We start from the raw sequence: 22,547 nt of genomic DNA on the forward strand, positions 1-22,547 counted from the left end.
TCCAGCTGGCACAAGGATGCTCAGAAAAAAAGGGAAGGAAGCTAAACAGGGCAATGTGCTCATCTGCAAAATTTATTCGCCTGGGCAGTGCCTGAGGGTGCTCAGCAGTAAGAGCTGGCAGCTCAGCCCGTAATGCCGAGGGGCATGTGCMATGGAATAAAGGAGACACAGGCCCTGAAGGCAGACAAGGGAAGGACTGTCTTCCAGGAGAGATCTTGGCCAGGACCAGCCGACAGGAGGGGAAGCCATGTCCCATTTGATGTTTTCACTTTGTGGTGACTCAAGGCAGACGGCAGATTTGGCCAAGCTTCACATACCAGAGACATTGAGATATGGCCATTTACTAGTTTCACATTCAAGCAGAAAAGGAGCGGCTGCTGCAGCATCCTCAGTTTCAAGAAAAGCCTTGGAGGAGTGTGTAAGTCTTGGGGACTCTGTCTGCGCAAGGCTTGTATGTGTCCTATATTGGAGACCTTGATGTGCTTCTGTGTCAGAAGTGGCTGTCATGCTCAGATGGGAGCTCTCGCTGGCAAGTAGCTGGCTCCTGCTCAGGGTCACCTCGATCGTCGGGCTGATCTTCAAAGAGAGACAAGTAAGCCGTGGTGAGCCATTGGAGCACCTCATGAGACAGCCCCACATGGCAGCAGTGCAGTGAAGCAYGAGCCAGTTCAGGGACTCTGCTTCAGAGCCTTGTTGAACATGGACTTTGGTCCCTGGAGTGCCACTGAAATGCCGTGTAGCTACTCAAGAAGGTCTTGAGTGGCAAGTGGGCAACAGGGTGAGCCCAGTGCCAGTCCTCTGCACACTGCTGGTCAGAGCCACTCAGGCCTGGCCACACAACAGACAGGGTCTGTTATTTGGGGAAACGATTCTGGTGTGTATGTTTTTAAACATTAGCTGACTATCTGGGCAAATCATTTTCCAGCTATGGGTCTCACAAAATGTTTGCTCCCATCTTTTATTAATGGSTCTTTGTGACTGGGGATGCCTGGCTGGTCACCCAATGTTGCTGCTGATCCCCTAAGCAAACGACGGCGTTTCCTGGCCTGCGTGAGTTGAATGGCGAGCGGTGACTAATGAACAGCTGGTATGAATTCCTGACGCTCCTGGAATCCAGAAATATTTTGATGAATTCTGGCAGTAGTCCAAATATTTGCAAGTAATGACTAAGGTGGTAATGAACCAGAGCTGAATGGCTTATTCATGTTCAGAGGTTCAGAAGTTTATTCCTGCGTATAGTCAGCGTCTCTGGCCCAGTTCTGGTCCCCTCCTGGGGTCTGGAAGGCAGCAGGTGGCTGGGCATGCTACAAGTGCTGCYGTGGGATAGCAATCCCCCATAGGACCAGCGCTCTGCTGTGCCACAGGCTTACTCCATCTCAAGGCAGCCAAGACTTTTGACACATGTAGGGGCTTCAAGTCTTTTCCTAGCTGTATGGCAAAGCATGTAAACAGCTTTACAAAGCTAACCCAAGGAGTATAGGTGCCTACCTGAGGCAGAAGCTGAACCTCAAATTAGGAAACATGGGGGATATCAACTTGTTAAAGGAGCAGCACAGGGAAGACTCTCTGACTCTTCTGGATGAATGAGACGAAGAAACTGTCAGGCCAGCCGGGACTAGAAAATTTTGGCTTAGGYAATTTCAAACTGGGAAGAGGATTATTCTCTGGAAATACATCATATGGATAAACAACAGAGAAGGAAAGGAAAAATCTATACTTAAGAGCCATGCTGAGTACAGAAAGTAATATATTAAGTATTAAGCTACTGAAAATTTCAGGCCATCAGAGTTATATCCTGGACCAATTCTTCAATAGATGCAGTGGGATAAAATTTTATCCAAGGTTAAGTGAAAACTTGGCATGTTTCTGAAGTGATTTCATATAGCTGCTTGTGATAGCAGAAAGTACATAGAACAGGACCCTCTTGTCCTAGCTCCTATTTTTATAAATGGTAAATTGATGTGTTTACAGATGCTGATAGATACCAAAAGATCTTGGCCTATTCTACTGGGTCTTCTTCAGAAATTGGATGTAGGGTCTTTTAAGCATATTTGAATCTGTTACCTCTTAATGAGGCATACGCTAGATTTATGTCAATGCCCTGCACTGATTTCATCAGGGTTTCTCTTGATTTSCACAAACAGAAATACGATTAGCCGATCCCTCAGGCAGTCTTCCTGTATGACTAGGTAAGTATCTGGCTTGTCTTCCAGTCCTCCTGGGAAGGCAGATGCATTTAATATCTCTGAAGAGAGATACATAGCCCAGGATGGGCTAGGAATGCTTACTCACACATTTTCTTCGGTAAATTCATGCAGGCATCTCAAATTAAAGTAAGTGCAGCCCAACAAATGGCCTTGCTTTCCCTTTCCTTTCTTTGAAAGGGATTTATTCTAATCATAAATGAATTTAACTGACAGGCAAAACCACAGATGGACGAACATGAAAGATTGATGTAGCCAGATGGAATTGTGTTTGTTTTAATCCACAATCAGYAGGCACAGCAGCGACAGCCTTTTCATGCTGCTTTACAGGAATCAAGCGCTCTGTAACTTGATTAGAATTATGTCATGAGAAATAAATAACCCAGGCAGAGCCAAAGATAAGAGAGTGCRAAGCAATGGCAGTGAAGCACTGCTTCAGGGGAAAACATGCTTCTAGAAGTTGTTGAATACAGCAAACCCAAAAGCTGAGAGGAATAAATTCAGAYGGGGGAGCTTGCTGGCTGCTGTTGACCCCCCCAGCAGTCAGTGGGGAAGGTCTCCGAAGCATGCAGGGGTAGCGAGTAGGTCTGTACACACCAGCACACATGTATTTGCACACATAGCATGTGCAAGAAAGGATCTTTAGATACCTTAGTAAAGCAGTCTGGGACATCCATGACGAAAGTAGGGAAAGTGGAGGAGGTTCGGGGCTTTTTCYTAGAAATCAAAGCCCAGAGAGGGTAAAGTCTGAGCTGAGCAGTGATGTGTGCCGGGCTCTGCTCATGTCCCAGTGCTGCTTATGGCCACAGAGCTGTCTGCTGGAGGAAAACGCAGGCCTGAAATARCAACAGGTATTTCCTGACGAGTGCCATTTCTTCTGCTGCTATGATGGCTAGCCCCCTCTTTGCCCCKTGTGCAAGAGCCTGTCCTGGCAAGCAGCACCAAACACGTGGCCCTGATGGCTTCAGATGGACGCAGACCCCGCAGGCCCTGGGACTTCTCCAAAGCAGGTTAGCAGGGCCGGGGGCAGGTTTCCATCTCCATTCAGAGATTTGGGGTCAGGCCACAGTTTGCTTGTGTGAACCCCTTTTTTGTTTGTTCACCGCTAGATGTGGAAAAAGAAATCCCAGCGGCTGATGAAGTTCTCTCTCCCCTCTGGAGCCCCTGAGGCTTTTGTCCCGAGCAGGCTATAGCTGTTAGCGCTTTCCAAGAAAAGCAGCAGTGTTTTGCTAAAAGTGCCGGCTGGCAGCAGGTTGGCATTGGGTTTCTTTGTTAAACGATGACAGAGCTTACGTTTTTTGGGAGAAAGAAAAGTCCTATTGATATAATAATATCATGCCAGGCAGACAGCCCTGCTTGTGTAATCCCTTTGGAGCACAATGACGTGTTGCAGCTTTAGCATTGTTTCCAGCTGAAAAGTGGCTGCGATTTGCCTGGTCAAGGAAGTTATCCTGATTGACACGTCTACAAAAGGAGACGGTCCGTGCTGCAGTCCGTGAGGCCCAGGGAGCCCACCTGAGGTCTGGAGGGGTGGCACAGGGCTGGAGGGAAGGGTCATCCTGCGCCCACCTCTCCCTCGCGTGGGTCGACAGGGTGCCGGGCTCCCACTCCCCCCACGCAGTGATGGRAGGAAAATCAGTTTTGCAAGCTTGAGACTTGCTGAGTGACTTCAGTATAATCAAAGGTGGGTGTTCGGGGGGTCTGAACAGAAATGGAGCTGCCTGCAGACTCCTGTGTGACTGCCGGGCACCCACGACCCTCCTGCAAACCTGCCTTATGTGCAGATTACAGGTGTAATGGATGCAGGAGCAGCAATGAAATATTGCACTCCTGGTGCTGCTCAGCTGCATCAAAAGAGTAAGGATGCAGGAAGGATTCGCAGCAAGGCTCTCTGGATTAAGCGATTTTTGCTGAAGGCCACACGGGCAGAGCGCAGAAGAAGGAATCCACCCCAGAAAGGTGTTCMCCCCCTCCAAGCCCAACCCTCTTTAAGGCTGATACTTTGATACATTTTCAGAAGCATGAGAATGCCTCTGCTTGAAAATGCTGTTTAGAAAGTGAAGTGCCTGCCGCAGCCAAGAGGGTCTCAGCCTGCAGCAGCTACGCTTTTCCATACATGCTTTGGCTCAGCCAGGATTATTGTTGAAATCCTGGTATTCTCATGAAATAGCAAAGCTAGTTTATAATTACAATAACAAACTCTTAATACCACTGAGACCATTTTTCCTTTTTTTTTTCATTCTCAGTGAGGCAATAGAAACACTCACTGACAATGAGATGTCCCTTTGCCTGGAGAGTTGTAACAGCTGAGAAAAGCTGTGCATTTTACAATACAATACACAGACAATTGCCAAAGTATTTGACAAGCATTTTCTTACTGGTGAGAAGTAGATATGGAAATAATAAGTAAATATTAGAATACTGCATATTAGACATCTCTGTCATTACAGTTTTCTGTCCTTATGCTAGTACACTGCCTCGTTCAATCAGATATCCTAGAAACCATAGCAAATGACAGAAAATGTGAGCAATGCTGTGCTAATTATGTACATTACTAACAAAGAAGAGCAAGCTTTTTTATGTTCAAATGAAAACACATTGATAGTTTCTGCTTATCTAGTATTAGCTATTAGCTGTAAGAGGAACTCTGATATTACTAAATCTGACAGCATTCCGCAAGCAGAATCAGACATTGCTTGCAAAAGCTTGATTTTCACTTTGGGTTTTTTAACAAATGGCTCTTGCTGTTTACTGGCTATTAAAAAGCCAAGTAGACTGACACTTAAAAGCGTGATGAATGTGATGATATTTCTTTGCAAAGAGTTAACAGATAGTAGTAGGCACCATGCTGTAGGCAGGAATTTGCCTTTGGTGTAGATCTGTAAATTGGTCCTTTACCTCTTCTCGCTCTTTTTCACTTTAGTAMGAGCTTGAGTGAAGTTCAGCTGAAATAGGGAGGGGGTTGGGATTTCGAGACATTGACCACAGCTTGCTTTATGCTAGACACTGATTTGCTAGCAAAGATCATGGTCCTTGTGGATATTTTTGTCACTTGATGGTCTGAACTTCACAACAAATCAGGGAGTTTTGGAGTTGATAAACTTGGTAGCTGAAAATCTGCTGCAAAGTTTTATGTGGATATGCACTAAGTTTTCTCTAATTTTAGAGCATTTACTTTTGAGCAAAATATCATCTTCTATGTAAAGCGATTTWTTACAACCACTTCTGTTGTAATGAAGTGGTTCTAATGAAGTCACCATCACTAAGGTGACTGCAAAACTTCTTCAGGGCTCAACTGAGCTACCAGCTAGGCGGTGATAGATCCAGCTCATCCTGAGATCTTATTAAAGCAGTTCACGAGTCTCATGCCAGCCCTTTTCAGAGAGTGAATTTCACCCAGATATGAGAAGTGGAATAGCACAAATGTGTGCAGGCATCAGCTGGCGAAGTAGGACAAAGTTTATGGGAAGGAAGAGAATAGCTCTCCTCTTGGGAACCTGACACCTTCAATCAACATCCTTCTCCAGCAAAAAGAGAGTTAGTATTTTAATGATCATAAATGAACAAAACGCACATTTCCCATCTGATTAAAAGATCATTTGCAGCAGCCCAGCCTGAACTACCAGCATTTGCTGTATGTGTTCAGGGGATGCTATTAGGAATTAGCGCTGTGCAGAGAGTCACCATAGATGTTCTGTAGCATCAAAGCCTCTCTCTGTCCCCTGAATAAGAATTTGGGGACCTAAATGCCAAGAAGTCCTATGCTACCCTTCAAAACCAGGGTGACTTTCCTCCTCCAAACTGAAAATGAGTGCAAAGCGTTCTGGAAATAATTAAATCCACTACTGCTCCAGATGGTCAGAGCTGCCAGACTCTGACCTGGCTGGGGCAGTYGCTGGTTACTGGGAGAAGTGCATGACCTGCAGTCTCTGACACAGCTCCTAGCTGAGACAGAGAAATTTTGGACAACTTTCCACCCAGTTACTGACCAGGCCTGAACACACTTAATTAGTGAGATCTGATGAGTACAAGCCTTCAGGTTGTGTTAGTCTTGCTTCTAAATTTGGACACACACATTGAACTAGTGATACAGGATTTACAAGCACCATGTAAACAGGATTAGACTTGGCTTGCAAAACGTTGACTTATTCCTTGTCTAAGGGAAGAAGAGAGAGCAGGGAAACATATGATATAGCAGACACTGCTTACAAAAATGGCTAGTAACACTAAAAACACACCTTTCAACATACATCTCTGAGCATGTAAAGACATAGTGTGCCTGGGGTCAGCACTTGCAGGTGAGACAAGGCACCTAGGTCAGGGGTGCTCAGCCCCTGCTGGAGAAGGAGCCTGCTGATGGCCTAYGCCCAGCACAGACCTGAGACAGGTCAGGAAACCCAGCACCAATAGGGGAGTTGGTAAAATCCACCTAGGCAAAACCTCCATGTGGAAGAAAAAAAAAAGGATGAGTCCAGGGCTCTGGCTGTTCTCAAGATCTAGATCTCCTGTCACTGGATGKTGGTGGTGATGGACCAAGCAGACTAGGTGCGTCTGGCCCCAGGGGTCACAGCAGCCCTGGTGCTGCCCTGCTGCAGCCCACAATACAAGCACATTGGTGGAGGAGCTCTGGAGGAAAGAAAATACAGGAGTCTTCTACTCAGTGATGTGATACAGCATTTTATCTAAGTGTTTTCTATCTCAGCAGGAGTGCAGAGAGAATGCATGAAGCTTGATGGGTCTGCAGATACATCAGCACTCACACCTATGCACTGATGGATGTYCACAACTTCTTATGTTGCATGTGTCTCAAGTATGGTTTCATGAGAGAGACTGAAGCTTTGGGGAGTTTGTGTAAAGTTCAATCTAGCACATGGGAATCCAGATTCTGATCTGATCTCTTGGCACTTTTCTGTATAAATATTAAATGRTAATGATTTGTTGTGCCTCTGAATGTAATCATGGATGTCTCCCCAGTTRTGCAGTATGGTGACATGGATGTGCTCATAAATACGTGTTCACATCATCGCTGTCCTCAGCAGTAACCTCCCTGAGCTAGCCAGAATTCCTTCGTCTGTATTTCTTTGTGTTTTAAAAATCCCTTATGTACTGTTTTGTCCTCCTTTCTTTTTCTCTTGTATCTGAAGGCATTTTGGGACTGGAGTAGGGTGCTTAGAAAAAACCTTCCAGCTGATGAAAAAAAAGACAGTATTTAATTTAGTTACTTTCAAGCAATCCGGTAAAGCCATCCAGACTTTKGTTGCCAAATAGGATCATTAAGGCTAGAAAGCTTTCATATACTAGTCCCATTGTTCCGCTGAGTTATTTGCTATGCACTTAGAGCAGCCTGTAAAGTGTTTCTGCCTATATATAATGAGAAGGAATTTTACACATGTAAAGAATTCCCCATGCTGCAGTTTACAGATATGATTCAACAGTTCTTGCCTCAGAGAACTTAACAGAGAAATATCTTAATCCTGAAAGGTATCTAAGATATTATAAAAGGGGTTAGCAATGACAATGAGAACTTAGGGCTGGCCCACTTTTGAGGACTCATTCAGCCTGCTACAATGAAAGAAGAGCTTTAACTTTGGGAACGAGTGCTCAACAGTCTTGGAACAAAGTGCACAAAAGCCAAAACATCTCCTGGAGAGTCTGAAAAACATCCTCTTGTTCTCTTTACATGTTTTTTCCTCATTCAAAAGTGATTCCAGAGGAACTTGTTGAAGTGGCTTGCTGTGAAGGCTTTTCATACATAATTAAAAAAAGATTTTTATGGACCTCCATATCATAAAACGGGAAGGCCCATCATCTGAAATGTTTTTTTCTTAGTTTGATATATATGTCCATATAAACACAGATCTCTCTGTTTTTGGGGGGCATTTTTCTGCTGCTTTTGCCCAGTCAAGTTTTGTATTTCCTTGTTGTCAGTCTTTCTGAATCCATTTCAAATTCAGTCCTGAAAATGAATAAGACACTTGGAAGCAAATCATCCTTATTCTGGTTACTGCTGCAGTGTCAGAAGATGCAGCACCATCAGCTACAGTACATTCGTGCACAAGTGCAGTAACCACTCCARACAATAGCTTTTAGCAGCAGTCAACCAGCTTTCAAATTTAAAGGCAATTCAAAATTACAAAGGCATCTCCAGGAAGATCAGTATTTTCCATCCTGGAAGAAATTTCTATAGCCTATCTTAAACTACAAAATAGTTGAAGAAAAATATATTGAACAGATTGTGCATTTTCACAGTCGTGCTTTTTTTTTTCTTTCTGTACATTTTTCGTACTTGAAGAACACTCCCTTGATAATAGTTTYGTAAGCCAGGGTCCTTGGAAACAGGCAGTAAAGCTTGTTCTCTGCTCTGCACTGCATGGTTAAAGGCAATTCATGAATATACGCTCGCGCCTGAGACCTGGACACTGGCATCCCTGGTGAAACTCCTGGAGGAATGTTTCCCAGGGAAAGACTGTCGGCTGCATGTGATTACCTCCGTTTCAAGACTGTCAAAATGTTTAAAAAACCTGAGGTGCACTYCTGCCTCCATCACTGATTGCAATCCCTTCTGCACAAAGTTTCCATTTCTCCTTCTAGTAACTAWCTTCGTTGATGGGGAGGGAAGAGCTGGGGCCGCTGTTTAATTCCARCTGCAGATTCTGATTTTCCTTGCCTTTGACAAAGCACACATCCTCAAAATAAATAGGGTTATTAAGTGATTTACTGATTTTACATACTCTCTTGAAGTTTTCAGACTATAGCTTTGCTGTTCAAATGCAGATATTTTGCAGGTGGGAATTGTGGGCAGATCAGCAATGACAGTCACTTCTTTGCTTCACTTCCTACTTGAGTCTCCCATCAAGGGCTGCATCTGTTTTTTCTTTTTTTTTTGTCTTTATCAAGCTGGGCACAGGCTGGGGAACAACATGTGTCTTGCTCACTTACCCCAGCCTTCAAACCATGTCAGCCAGCCTTTTCATTTGCATTCATTTAGTTTCTTTCTCTCTTTGCAACTTTTTCCATGAGCAGCTAGCTGCTTTCTGGGTCAGTGGGATGGTACCATCTGTCACTTGCCAATAGGTGAGCACACCTGGATGTACGTCTTTTAGGCCTCAATTTTAGCAAGAGGTCAGTTCCTCCAGCTCCCTGGACAGACTGCATATGTTATAGGGAGCAATGTAAAACCTAGATCAATATTTTTGGCTTCCTTTTCTCCAGTTATACTTTCCAGAAGTGAATGGCAGAATGAATTCTGCCTGATCATTTAAATCTCCACATTAGCTTTATGCAATTTTCTGTTGGTAACACGTCCAAACTTAGAATTTTCTGATGAATTCATTGCCATCCTCCTCTATTTCCTGTTCATTAATGAAGTCCTTAAAAACTTTTCATTGGCCTTCAATATGATTTACTGCTTTCATGACTAAGGGAGACTATTGGTGGGTCAGGTATATCTTCACTGTGGCCTGGAACATCTTTTCATCCCCATAGTTTAAGTCCTGCCTACAAGTTAGACTACTTACTAGGGCAAAAGAATACAACAATGCAGCTTTAGACATCCATGTGTTGATATACTCCTTCTTACTTCCCTTCCTGCTGAAACAAAGGTTATTTCTTTGTGACTGTACATCTCCAAAACACTTTAGCCAGAGCCATGGGTCATTTTGCCCTTTCTGATCCTAAAGACTAAATGTGAATAAGTCAATTAGAGGGAATGCAATTCAAGCTTCCAGGCTGCATAAAAATTCTAATATCAAGACATAGGTAGCAAAGACAAAATACATAAGCTCCTTAAAGATTTCCTATGTCTTGTACCCGTCTCATTAGAAGCAAGAATGCCTCTTGCCTGTGGTGACAAATTTATTCAGCATTGYCCTTGTTGGGTGCTTTGTGTGAAAACCTATCCGTTCTCCAAGCTGTACATACGGTAACAACATTCAATGGCAGTCAGAAAAATGGCTCTTGGTAAACACGAAAACCTAACCTTGGGGTTAGGTTTAGTTCAGTTGGTTAGAGCATGGTGCTAATAATGCCGAGGTTGTGGGTTCAATCCCTGTGCGGGCCACTTGTTTGAGGGCTGGACTAGATGATCTCCAGAGGTCCCTTCCAGCCCTACCAATTCTATGATACTCTGTTCTACGAAACAGCACTCCATATCCTTTCTTGCTGAACTAGCCTAGGGAAATTTCAAGAGGCATATTACACCCAAAGAGCAGGGTGAGGAGCAGAAGCTAGACTAGGAAACGCAGSGAGCGTTCAGAAGGATTCAGAAATGCCCTGTGCATCACTCCAGCAATGCAAAGAAACAGGCAGGATCTCATGCTGGGCTATGCCAAATAAAATCACAGTGTATCTCAATGCACCTGGATTTTGAAAGGCAAAATGCAGAACAGTGAAATGCCTTTATTAAAGCAAAGATTAATGGCTGTTTCCTTAATTTTTGTTTTCACACAAATACCTTGATGGGGATTGCCTGGTCAAGCCAAAAGAGAAAGAGGAGAATCACTCTGAAGATTAGACCCTGAATCCTAAAACTGGATAGTCAGCTTCTTGGTAGACAAAGCGTGTGTGCGCTATGTTGATAGCCGCCTTGCATCCTTTCGAGCAACTGCGGTTTCATTATAGTATCATACGACCCCCTACTGGCCTCATTTTTTCCTGAGCATTTCTCGTGCTGCCAATCATTCTGTTTCGCCCCCTCGGCATTCTTTACCCAGTCACCCCTCACAAGCTCTCCTTCCTGAGGAAAAAAGCAACCGTTTCAGGAAGAGCTGGTTGTGCGTCAACTGGAGGCGCCCGGCATTATTCAAGCCCCGTTACAGGGGCGGCGGCGATCGCCGGCAGAAATTGACTGTATCTCAGGCTAATGAGTTGTCAGAAATTCGGCTCCGTCCCTCGCCTCCCAGGCAGGTTATTATTATGAGGGCTGTCARTGGTGGGCGAGGATGGGGTAAGCAATACATTCTGCAGCCAGCGGGGAGCTGCGAATGTGTTCGCCCAGGATCAGCGGGGTGCTGTGGGAACATGCCTGCCCTGTGAGCATCCACCAGGGACTACCATTCAAGCGAGCGCTGTGGGTTCATGGCGAGCGCGGGGAGCTTGCCGCTAATGTATGCCCTAATGAGTCGGCCGAGGGTGTTCTGCCTGCCTGAATGTCTTTAGTGTGGCAAAGCGGAGTGGACATTCCCATACAATAGTGGGCTTAAATTCAGCTTCTCACCGACGTCTAATTCATGGGCGGAACGGCTTTTGTGATACCTATAGAACAGAAGTACAGTAGGTCACTTCACTGACTAATTGGAGTTGACAATTGCATATCTATCCATACCTCAGACCCATTTGCACGCATTTTGAAACAGAGGCATTTCTTCTTTCCATATGTGGCCAGCCATTGAGAAGACCAAAAAGATGTGTATCTTTTTTGCACTTTAGACACTCACAGAGCGTTGCAACTAAAGCTGATATATCCTGGCAGTGACTTTTTCACTTCCTGAGTGGCAGGTAGAGCAGTAAACATTATCTTTCTGGCTTGCATCTTCCACCTTTTAAATGATGCCTCCTTTCCCCCACCAATTGTTTGATATCTCTGCAGGGAACAGACTGGCACCCTCTTCTTGTTTGCAAGGCGCCCCACAAAGCAGACCCTCAACCTTGCGTAMGTCTTCTGGGTGCCATCATAACACCAAAAAAAATAGTAACAACAATGGTCATAATAATCATAAATATTCCTGCTTTAGAAATGAGAACAAATAAGTTGCACAACTTGCTGAAGGCCACTTACTTGATCAGTAGCAAGGGAAGGCCAGAACCTAACCCCGTGCCTATAATGACAGATTACATCCAAACTGCCGTGTGTTTTAGTCTATTGGGGCATAGTGTGAACATCTGTTATTATCAACAGTTTATCTACTGGCTGGTGCAGCTGCAGTGGTTGCCTTTGAATATATACCAAGTCAGTATTAATTCTTCCACTTTAATTAGGCGCATAGCATCTGAAAAAGAAAAGTCTCCAAATTCTCAGTGGAAAACAAACAGGTACTTTGGAGCACCGTGCTGAGTAAAACTGGAGCTTTCTCTTTCTTCAGGACACCATTTTCTCCTCAAGAACATCAGCCACAGAGCTAAACACCATTCCCACATATGGCGTGCTCTGGGAAGAATTAGCTGTGACTTGTGATACCTTGGGGGAATTATATTTTTAAYAAATGCTTGTTTTTATCCCTTTGTCATGCTGAAACCTTCAGGCTTTCTCAGTGCAGCCTTCATCTCAGTTAACAGTCTATTATGGAATTATATAACTAAATTATTGGCTTTTTTCCATTCACTGAAGGTTTATTCCACATGGGATCAGAAATGTAGGACATGATAGAATTGCCTGATCAGTACTTTATACTAGGAGTGAAGGAGAATGCAAATGCCACTTGGATTGAGACAAACATACTTTATGCATTGACCCTACTGGCCCAGAGCAACTTAGTTGTTCTCGATTTGATATGGAAATTTTCTAAGATGCTGTAGTAATAGAAAGCAGTGTAAAACCACATGGAAATAAAACAAAGACGAGGCAAATTACTATGATTTTTTTCTAAACATGTTAATTAAGGATATTATTTTGCTTGGGACACAAAAATCTACTGTCTTTTTGCTCTTAAAAAGAACAATGGCCCACTGGAAGTGTGGGAAATATGTTTTAAAAAACGCAGTAAATGGAACACACGTCAGTAAAGACAGCTCAATTTCGTTCCGGTGGTGTGATCACAAAAACATTTTCTACCATGCAACTTTTAATTAGTCTCGCAAAAAATTATTCTGCTTCACTTATACAGAGTACAGTAAATGGCTACGTAAATGCATAAGGAATTAAATAAATATGCTTTGTTCAGATGTGGTGACCTTTGGGAGAAAAAGATGATAAGAGAATGAAGTTTCTTTCTGTTTCCCCTTGTATTTATCGTGCAGCAAGTCAATGTTCCCTCATGAAATACAGTAATTATGATAAAAAATAAACTCAAGTGAACTTCTTCACTTCACACTTCAACAATCTTCTGGCCATACAGACGCATTCATGCATGTATGGCTGTCATTTCCAATCCAGACAATTTTTGATAAGCTTTAGCTATTTTGAGGTGCTGCCAGTTTGAGTGACAACCTTGATACCTGCAACTAAATGGTTAATCTGTTCACCATTGTGAACGTAATCAGTGGTCTCAGACACAGAAGAATCCCACATTTTTCTGATGTCTGAAATAAAATGGTTGTTAGTAAATATAAAGTATATTTACACACATATGTGGCACTTAAAAATATCTGTCCACATGTAGTGTATTGTCTTCACTGTTCTGTGGCATCACATACATTTGTAATACATATATTAAATAAAGAAAATATGGAAAATATAACATATTCTAAAAATTATATCAAATGGATTTGCCTTTTCTATAAAAACAAAAAATATTAAGTGATGCTTTTCATTACAAACAATATATTACATTACATTTCAGATGTACAATGCAAGGCTTAGTCATTTTTGCAGTATGAAATTGTAATATAATTTCGCATACAATTCCCATGGAGTGTGCTTAGGGGCATTCCATACTTGCAAATGCAGTGATTACTCCCATCCTGCTGTTATTTAAATATACTTGGAGATGATGTGTACTTCCAAATGTGAATGAAGCAAAAATAGTGAAATCAAGCAAAGGTATTTTGTTTCCCTCATTTGCTAAAGACATTACAGCTCTGATCAATATGTGCTTAACTTGCACCTTTTAGCCCATTATCTGAGGTTGGAGTCAACTTGGCAACATCACAAATGTCGCATTTTTTTAATTTGTAAGAGCTATTGTAAGCCCATATATTTCCTCAGCATCAAAACCATAGTATTTTCCATTTATTTGTAATTTCCTAATGTTTACTGTTCAATTAAAAAAAGTCCAATTTCACACAAATAAACTTTTTATATTCAGAATAAACTCACTGAAATTCTGCCCAAATATGGGGCTGCAAATAATGGACCCATAAAGATATCGTACGAATGCCACATCAGAAGAACACRAGATACCTCCAGAGATGACTAAGGAAATAAAGGTTCTTAGGTCTGGTAGGTGTCACTCACTTAACCTACAAAAAGCAGAGAGAAAAATCATTAAGGACTTCACCAACATGGCCTGTGGGAAAACTCCTCCCCAGGTAACTTCAGCCATTTACTAAATGATGACGAAGTATCACAGCAGCCAGGTGTCTGAGCACCCTGCTCTGCAGATGGGCGCCATGTGTGCAGGGAGCTGAGGCCGTGCGCTGCGGTTTTTTTCCCCCACCACGACCAGGGCCCTCAGAGCAAACTCTGGCAGGCCATGTTGGGTGGCGTAGGGCCTGGTGCGCCCAGACCCTGCCACCGGGACCTTTGCCATGAAACGGGCACTTGCTGGTGGGAGGAGACCCATCTCTGAAGGCAGCATAGCCCACAGTCCTCCTTGCCCCAAGGCAACGACTGTGGCCACCTTCCCCTTGGTGTGGGCCTGCACTGGGCAGACAGAGACCTGCCTTTGCAGCTGCACAGYGTGGACTGCAAATTTCAGAATTTTGCACTAATAAAATGCTGTGTTTTTCCCCTGATAGTGCAGTCTGGAGGGGCATACGAATTGTCATGCAGTTGAATGTACCTTGAATTATGTTATAAACTACTTAATGTAAAATAATACTTCCATTAAAGTTCTTGGGGTCACAACACAGTAGTACTGCAAATTAAACAAGATTGTTTCTCGTTTCTCTGCAGATTTGACATCTATTGTTAAATAAATCTTTAATTGTATCATTTAACCCTGTAAATCCCCTTTCCCAGAGACAAAACATGGTAAGAGGCTCTTCTTGGAGCATTTAAAGCAAGAACACACAAAGCCACAGATGAGCTGAAGTGTTTTGTGTCCCATGCACAGAAGCATGTAAATCCATAAAGTGTCACAGGTATGAACTAGTCTTTTCCCCCTTCTAATTATGTATCTTTAACAGCCTGTCAAAACAAGTAGTCACTTGCCATATATAAAGTGATCAGAAATACGGTATCAGTTCATTGCAATCTACAACTGATCAAAACATTAAGGATAATTTTAGAAACATAACACCTGCCAGAAAATATTCAAAATTATGCATGGATATTCTGAATGTTTATTGACTGTATAGCAAAAACTCCAGTATTTCCATATCTAAGCCCGCATATGTTATATAGAATCTATATTAAACGTATCTGTTTATTAATGAGGAAGGTAATACTAGTATTAAGGTTACGCATTTTCCATTCTAAGCTCTTTTTCTTTAGCTGCTTATAACTTTGGCAAACTTTAACTGTTTGTGTAAACATTTACAGGAGGCAGATCTCTAGAAAAGCTTTCCTGGAAGCAGGAAATATCTGCACCAAGCTGATATTTTTCAAGAAAATTTCATCCAAGGTCACATCCCAGAGTGGTGCTTGGGAAAACATAGGTTACTTTTCCCTTGTTTAAAACAAACATARCATGTTTCTTCAGGAAAAACTATAATGAGCTCTGGAGCAAAGACTTGAATGTAGTAATAAATGTTAAGGGTTATACTTTCGCTATACTCATGAAAATCGGCCGAAATAATGCTGTATGCTAATCCTTGAGTATAGCCTAATCCTCCAAAAAAATCACAAATTGCATGTGCTGTTTGGAACGAGCTGGATCAGATACCAGAATCTGTTTGTTGGCAGGGAAGCAGGCTTATTTCAATTGTTTTTATTACTCAGACTAACTTAAGTATCTCTATCCTGCATTTCAGTAAACAGTATGGTCAGGGCCTAAGGTCTTCTTGACTCACCTGGTCAGTACCTACACTTACAAGTATATTTGTCACTGCATTCCTGCACAGAATTGTAGAACAGCTGTTGTTCATCTCTAGGCCCTATTACAAACACACGTTTCTGCTTAGCTGTTTGGCCCTCCCCGTTACCTGCAGAGTAATTTGCCATTGTAGAAATCATCAGACAGTGGCTGGAAAGAAACCAAGCAATGGGCTGAAAATGCCTTGTACGTACCAAAAAGAAACAAGAAGCAACATGAGAAGGATGCCCAGTCAAGCACTGCTCTGGAAAAGAAAGGTACCAAATGGCAGCAAATGGATCTGAGACTCTTCAATGCTGCTGAGGCCACCCATGCCCCAGGGTATGCAGACAACAGCGGATGCTGTCAAACACCGTAAACACTTGAAGGGAGCAGTATGGCAGTGGGGTCAAGTGGGTATGCAAGGAGCACCAGGACTTGCTAGCACGTCGGGAGTGCAAAGACCACTCATTGCAACTCTCCAGGCTCTCAGTGCCCAAGTAAGGTAGCAAATGGCACCTCAGYTGCCTCCTCAAAAACATCTGCCGGGCAAAGAGAGGCCAAGTGCTATCTTTGCATTTAGGAAGAAAAATATTTGTTACATAAATGAACTAAGATAGAGCACCTATCAAAACAAAAGCAGAAATAGCCAGCTAAATAACACTCTAAAACATTACAGAAAGTACTTACGTGACAAAGCAAGATCAATGTCTAATTATTCTTATGGCTAGAAATGAATCATGTACAGCAGGTTTCAGTGAGCATCACTGCTATTAACACAATGCAGTGGATACTTGACAGACTAAATATCCAAGATACTGATGATCTCTTAGAGCATCCTACCTTGCATTTTGAAAAAAAAGGCATTTCTGTGGTGACGCACTACACCTAGCACATACAGCTGGGCACTACCCTAAGAAATATGCAAGGTAAGGCACTAATGATTTAGGGAAGATTGACATAAAATCAGCTTATACAGCTACAGCAAAGCAGGATTTGTATCAGATGACAAGTTTGGGTTCTAGAGCCATGTTGAACCATGAGATTTTGAGTTACTTTTGCTCTGAGCATGCTGCCATCTGTTGTGCTGTCTGCACTGCACATTCGGTCCTAATTCACTGACCAYCCACACCTTAATTCCTAGTTCCTTCCTATCTTGAGCATGTTAAGCCTATTGGGGTTCTAGAGTCTTGCCCACTTACACAAGCTTTGAACTCCCGCCTATGTTTTAGGTGGGCAATGGGACACTCAGAAGTTCTGGCAGCTAATTGTTGAAAGTTGGCTGCATTAATTTTTTTCTTCCACTCTGCTCGATGGGGAAAGTTTATACCAATATGTTTGACTTTACAGTGGACCCTAGCTTTGGACAAGCCCTCACAAAAGCGTGACCATTTTAGCTGAGAGGCAGAAGTCAGTGGTCTCAGATGCAAGGTGGTGTTTGCTGTACCCCAGCTGGCACATGGGTCCCAGGCTCAAGTTCAAGTCAAACATGAAATACAGACATAGCCTCTGGAACATTTTCAGGGTACAAGGGATTTGGGTTTTTTTTATCTTCAGCCCTTTCACGCAAAAGAGATTTCCTTACCCTGCTGCCCCAGGATCAGCACTGGCTCGCCAGGGAGAGATCTGTAAAGAGCRAACAGCCAGACAGACTTTGCGGAGGCTCCAAACACAAATCACCCTTCACTTCAGCTACCACAAGAATAGATATATTTGGTCAAAATAATAGAATTACAACACACTCCAAGCTTCATTATTTAACAGAGGGAGTATAGGATATAATTGTCCATACAGCAGCCATTTAGCCTTGATGACTCAAGACTTTCTTTAGGGCCTATGTTCCTATTTCTCTGCCTCATCTCTCCAAAACATTGCTTCAGCTCAGACAGAGGTTTTGTTAGAAGTTGAAAATTTCTGGATTTGGCTTTTTCTTTTAATCCAGAAGGGTTTCTTTCTCTTTCTTTCCCCTCCACTGGTAATTTCCTTCTGCTATTTCTTCAAATAGCAAGYACATCTCTTGTACGTCTAGTCTCTCTTGACCTGTGATCCCTTGGTGATCGATGTTGGATGGGTACCCAACTGCCCTGTAGCTTAGCCACTGCTTCCTTTCCCCCCCTCTCCCCAAGGTACACTGTTAAAAATGAGGTTACTCTCTTTGCCAGGATACCTGTTTGTCCAAGATTTCAGAGCATGAATAACGGATAATTAAGGCTTAGAATATTGTCAGGTCTGTAACTCCACCATCGAAATTTCAGCCACAGATAGAGGTTAAAAAAAATAATAAAAAAATAAACAAGAAGGATATAAAYCTCATAGCTGAAATGGAGTTCGCTATCTAACACAGAGTGTCTCCAACATCAGCCAGATTTTCTGAGCTCTGCTCAGACGGATTTCTCAAAACACAGACTCTTGAACCACTTCTGTGATTCGAAGCCAGCTATTAGTTTCTATTGAGATGTTTGTGTGAAAGCACAGTTTCCAAATTCCTTCTGCACAATGCTTGATTCCCCCCTTCTTTGACACACACAAGAWTTCCACTTTATTATTTATACAGATCACTTTGTTTTCCTCAGTACATAATTTCAATTCCAATTCATTAATGTCAAAACACAAAGAAAAAACAGCACATAAAGCAACAAAAGTTTGCCAAAACCAGAAGATAACAGCTGATAATTAAGGAAGTCCCATTATTTCTTGGCAGAGGAGTCTGTGTTTTCAGAGACACATTTTTAAAGGGCCTCCCTTCAGTGTAGCTGCATAACTCACATGAATACTATTTGTACAAACAAATAAAGGTTTTCAATATACATAAAAGAAGGCACTAATGTTCTCATAATTTCTATATAATACCCATTAAATAGCATCAGAACACTCCTCCTTCTCATCAGCACAGCTCAGTCCGGTGAAAGGTTCACCACAGAGCTGCCAGAGAAAACCTTCTTGTGGGGAGCACAAGATTTTAATAAATCCATCAAGACATGAGCCTTTGTTAGCATAGCACTACTGCTTCCCAAATCTCTTTTCATACCAACATCACTATGTGGGAAAAAGGCTCTGTTGCCTGTGTTGATCTGAAACCAGGCCATGTCCATCTTCACAGTTCACCTCTGCCGCCCGCACTGGAAGGACTCCTTTAGAGCACAATCTTCACTCACTGTGCAAGTCCACTCCAAAGGGATGTTTGCATCCCCCTTGTGTTTCCTCAGATTCATATACTAGCCGTTGCTGRGCACACAGGGCTTATTGCAAGTCTCTCTTTGTGTTTATGGTTCACCCACGTATTTCCCTTCAGTTGGTGCCAAGCGCTACTGTAGCCCTGTTCAGCTAGAGTTTGATCTCACTATCTTCTAGATCATAGTCCTGATCCATAGTGAAGGCCTGTGATGGATAGTTGTTGCCTCATATATGGAGACTAGATCAAAGACAGAATTATTAAAAAGAAAAGAAAACAAGAGAAAATATGTTTTACTGGCAGTGATCTCTATGTAAGTCAGCTGCTTGAAGAAAAACTTTTCATTCTGGCAAAGCCCCAAAAGGTCAGGTGTATTTGTCATGGGAGAATGGTGGACAGCACACACATTCTGTCACATCAGTGTCCTGAGTAATCAAGAGCTGACAACTGATCCAGATTTTTCATATATATGCAAAATCTGCATTTCTTATAGAAAAAATATATTTTTAGACAAAAGTTTAATTTTCTCATTCTCATCAGATACGTTCTACAGAAAAATTGTATACAAGAGTCAATTTTATCTTTCGCTATGATTTATAATGGTAATTCGTCCATTATGCCTATTGCTGAAGAAAAACATTAATTTATTTCATTGCAAGATTAGTCCTGAGATTTAGATTCTCTTCATATTTTAGCACAGTTGCTACGGTAGCRAAACTCTCCCAGTGGTGCACACACCTTCAAAATTCTTCCAAGTCCATGAAAGTCATAACCACTGTGTCCTCAAGAAATCAGAACAGAAAGACTGCCAGAAATCATCCCCCAGCCAGCACGACTGTAGAAAGTGTCTAGCTTAGGTTGAGGTGCCATACCACCTAGCATCTTCAAGATGCAGACACTGAGATCTGGGAGATCTGCAAGAGACAGGAAGGAGAATGGTATACTGCCAAGTTATCTTCACCTGGGAAAGGTTAGCATGGGAAGAGCAGTGAGTCTTTATACAGCTTTGTCAAGTACAAACCCAACAGAACCAGAGAGTGAAGTTCATCCTGTTGCATACCACAGCTAATTCAGCACTGCTGCACTGGACTGACTTTCATGTAAACCTCTCGTCTGAAGGTGCAGTCTCCTGGTAGAGCTTCCTTTTCAGTAACACAGCTCTATCCACCTTAATTCATGGCTGTACCTTCATATCTTTTTTAAGTTCTCTGATTGCAACTGTCCACCTCTGTGGTGTCCGTGTAACGGCAAAGTTGGTGCTGCTACAGCTCCAGCAGAGATGAACTGTGTGATATCAACAGTAACTTGTTTGATGTAGTAGAACAGTRCAGCAGAGCAGAACCCCATTTACACTGGTATATCATCAGGAAAAGGTGTAGGATGTTCAATATATCTGCAGTCCAAAAGTTGACACACTGGTAGCTCTAAAAGTTTTTCTAAGAAATGTGTTTATGACAGGGATAATGAGGTTACTGCATGGAGTTCCTGTCTCAGCAAATTCAGCTCAACCAGGAAATATTTCTGAACAGCTCAGCTTTCTCTCAGCAATGAGAGCTGAACAGGAGCTAGCCTTCTCTGCTCAGTATTAGTGCCACGGTGTGTTAATGATGCCAGTGAGCATTTGCACTTAYACAGATAACACTGTCTAATGCATCCCTTCATCAGAAATGCTGCTGCCTTCGGATGTCCAGCTGCTTAATGTGTTTCCTTAAAAGCAAAGTGTAGGCAGTTGTGCTAAATTCCCACCCCTGAGCTGTAAAAGAAAATACTATCCATCCACCCAAGATCTAAGGTTTGTATTAATCTATGACAAAAACTCTTTCCTGTTCATTTCCTGTTGAGCAATAGTCTAAATATCCTGACTCAAAGGCAGAAAAGAATGCAAACTATTACTCGGCATGGGAAAATACAAAGAAAACAAATGGTGAAATGTGCTCCTGTGCTGAAGGTCAGGAGAAGACCCACGTAAGCAGACTGAGTCAAAATGATTTAGTCAGCAAAGTAAACAGCAAATTCCTTAAGGGGGGGGGGAAGCTATTCAGTCTCCTGATTTACCAAGTTATCCAGTTATCTACATGAGATGTAGTCATGCATTCTATGCTTCCAGCAAAGTACTTCTTCCTGCCCTACCAACACACAAAACTGCTGCAGACGCAATATACAGTCAACAAGATCACTGATATGTGAATTCATGCACTGATTATGAAACTAGAAGTCAAGCATTCCTGCTCTGTACTCTGGCTCCAAAATTGATGTCTATGGCCCTGCAAATTTGCTGKTTTTTTAATGATGATGATAGTTTTGTAAAAACTGTACTGAAATATTTATTCATCTGACAGAAGAACAGAGTGAATTAAAAACTGAATGTAATTTCTTCTGTATTACTTTGTACCTAAAACATTTTCCCAATATGGGTTGGAGACACTGTGACCAAAATTGGCTAAGTATAAAAAATAAGAAATGTTGTTTACAGATAACACATCAAAACTGTTATTTTGGCATTCACACACATACACACGTATATACATGTGTGTATATATATATATATATATACACACACACACACATACACACACACACACACGTATTATATATATATATTTATCCTTGTCAGAAACATGCAAAAATTACTTCCACAGTGCATTTTTATCCAGGAGACTCACTCTAAACTCATTGGCATTCTGTCACATTGTACATGTCATTACTGGAAATCACCTGTTCTTTGCTCCAAATGGCCGGTATAATTTTGCTATATATATCATTTCTGATAGTGTTCATGCTTTTCTTATGTATTGTTTCTTCTCAACCCAGACTCTCCTACAGAAAGCTCATAATATGATTAGAATTACTCTCTCAGCTGGCCCACAATGAATCTTGCCACAAGAAAGACTATTAGCTTAATTCTGATGCTGTCTCTTTTGTGAACAATAAGCTCCAAAGGAAAATCACACTCATTTCTGAAGATGATGGAAATAAACATCTAGGACTGTTTTTGATATATRATAGTTAAAAAGAATCATCCCAGTCTTACTCACTCCAACCCAGTAATGCATGTGAAAGTAGCATGGATCAGGAGAAGAAAGACTCTTCGACTCAACAGCATTAAAGACTCAGATTTAAGAAGGTAATAATATTTTTGCTTTCAACTGCAGGAAGCTGGACTATCCTCTGGAAGGTAGAGTGCACAAAAAAAATGGTAACTCTATTACAGAAAGGTTAGCTATTGAGTATGTGTGTTTTCCAAAGAAAGCAACCAGTACATTAAATATGAAGGGAATATTCYATATGCAGGTACATAAGTTCACATTGCTGCATACAATAACATAAGACATGGATTAGCAG

At 42.1% G+C, this 22,547-nt stretch overlaps 1 long non-coding RNA gene across 1 annotated transcript; it reads left to right on the forward strand.

Moving 5' to 3' along the window:
- Positions 1–3,128: 3,128 nt before the first annotated feature.
- On the forward strand, positions 3,129–7,160 carry LOC146586421 (uncharacterized). Its single transcript, XR_014897813.1, has 2 exons — positions 3,129–3,214; positions 6,910–7,160. It is a non-coding gene; the product is annotated as an uncharacterized LOC146586421 (long non-coding RNA).
- Positions 7,161–22,547: the final 15,387 nt, after the last annotated feature.

The sequence above is a fragment of the Rhea americana genome, unplaced genomic scaffold (genome assembly GCF_003343005.1).
Source record: "Rhea americana isolate MKP2758 unplaced genomic scaffold, rheAme1 scaffold_69, whole genome shotgun sequence".
Classification (NCBI taxonomy): Eukaryota; Metazoa; Chordata; class Aves; order Rheiformes; family Rheidae; genus Rhea; species Rhea americana.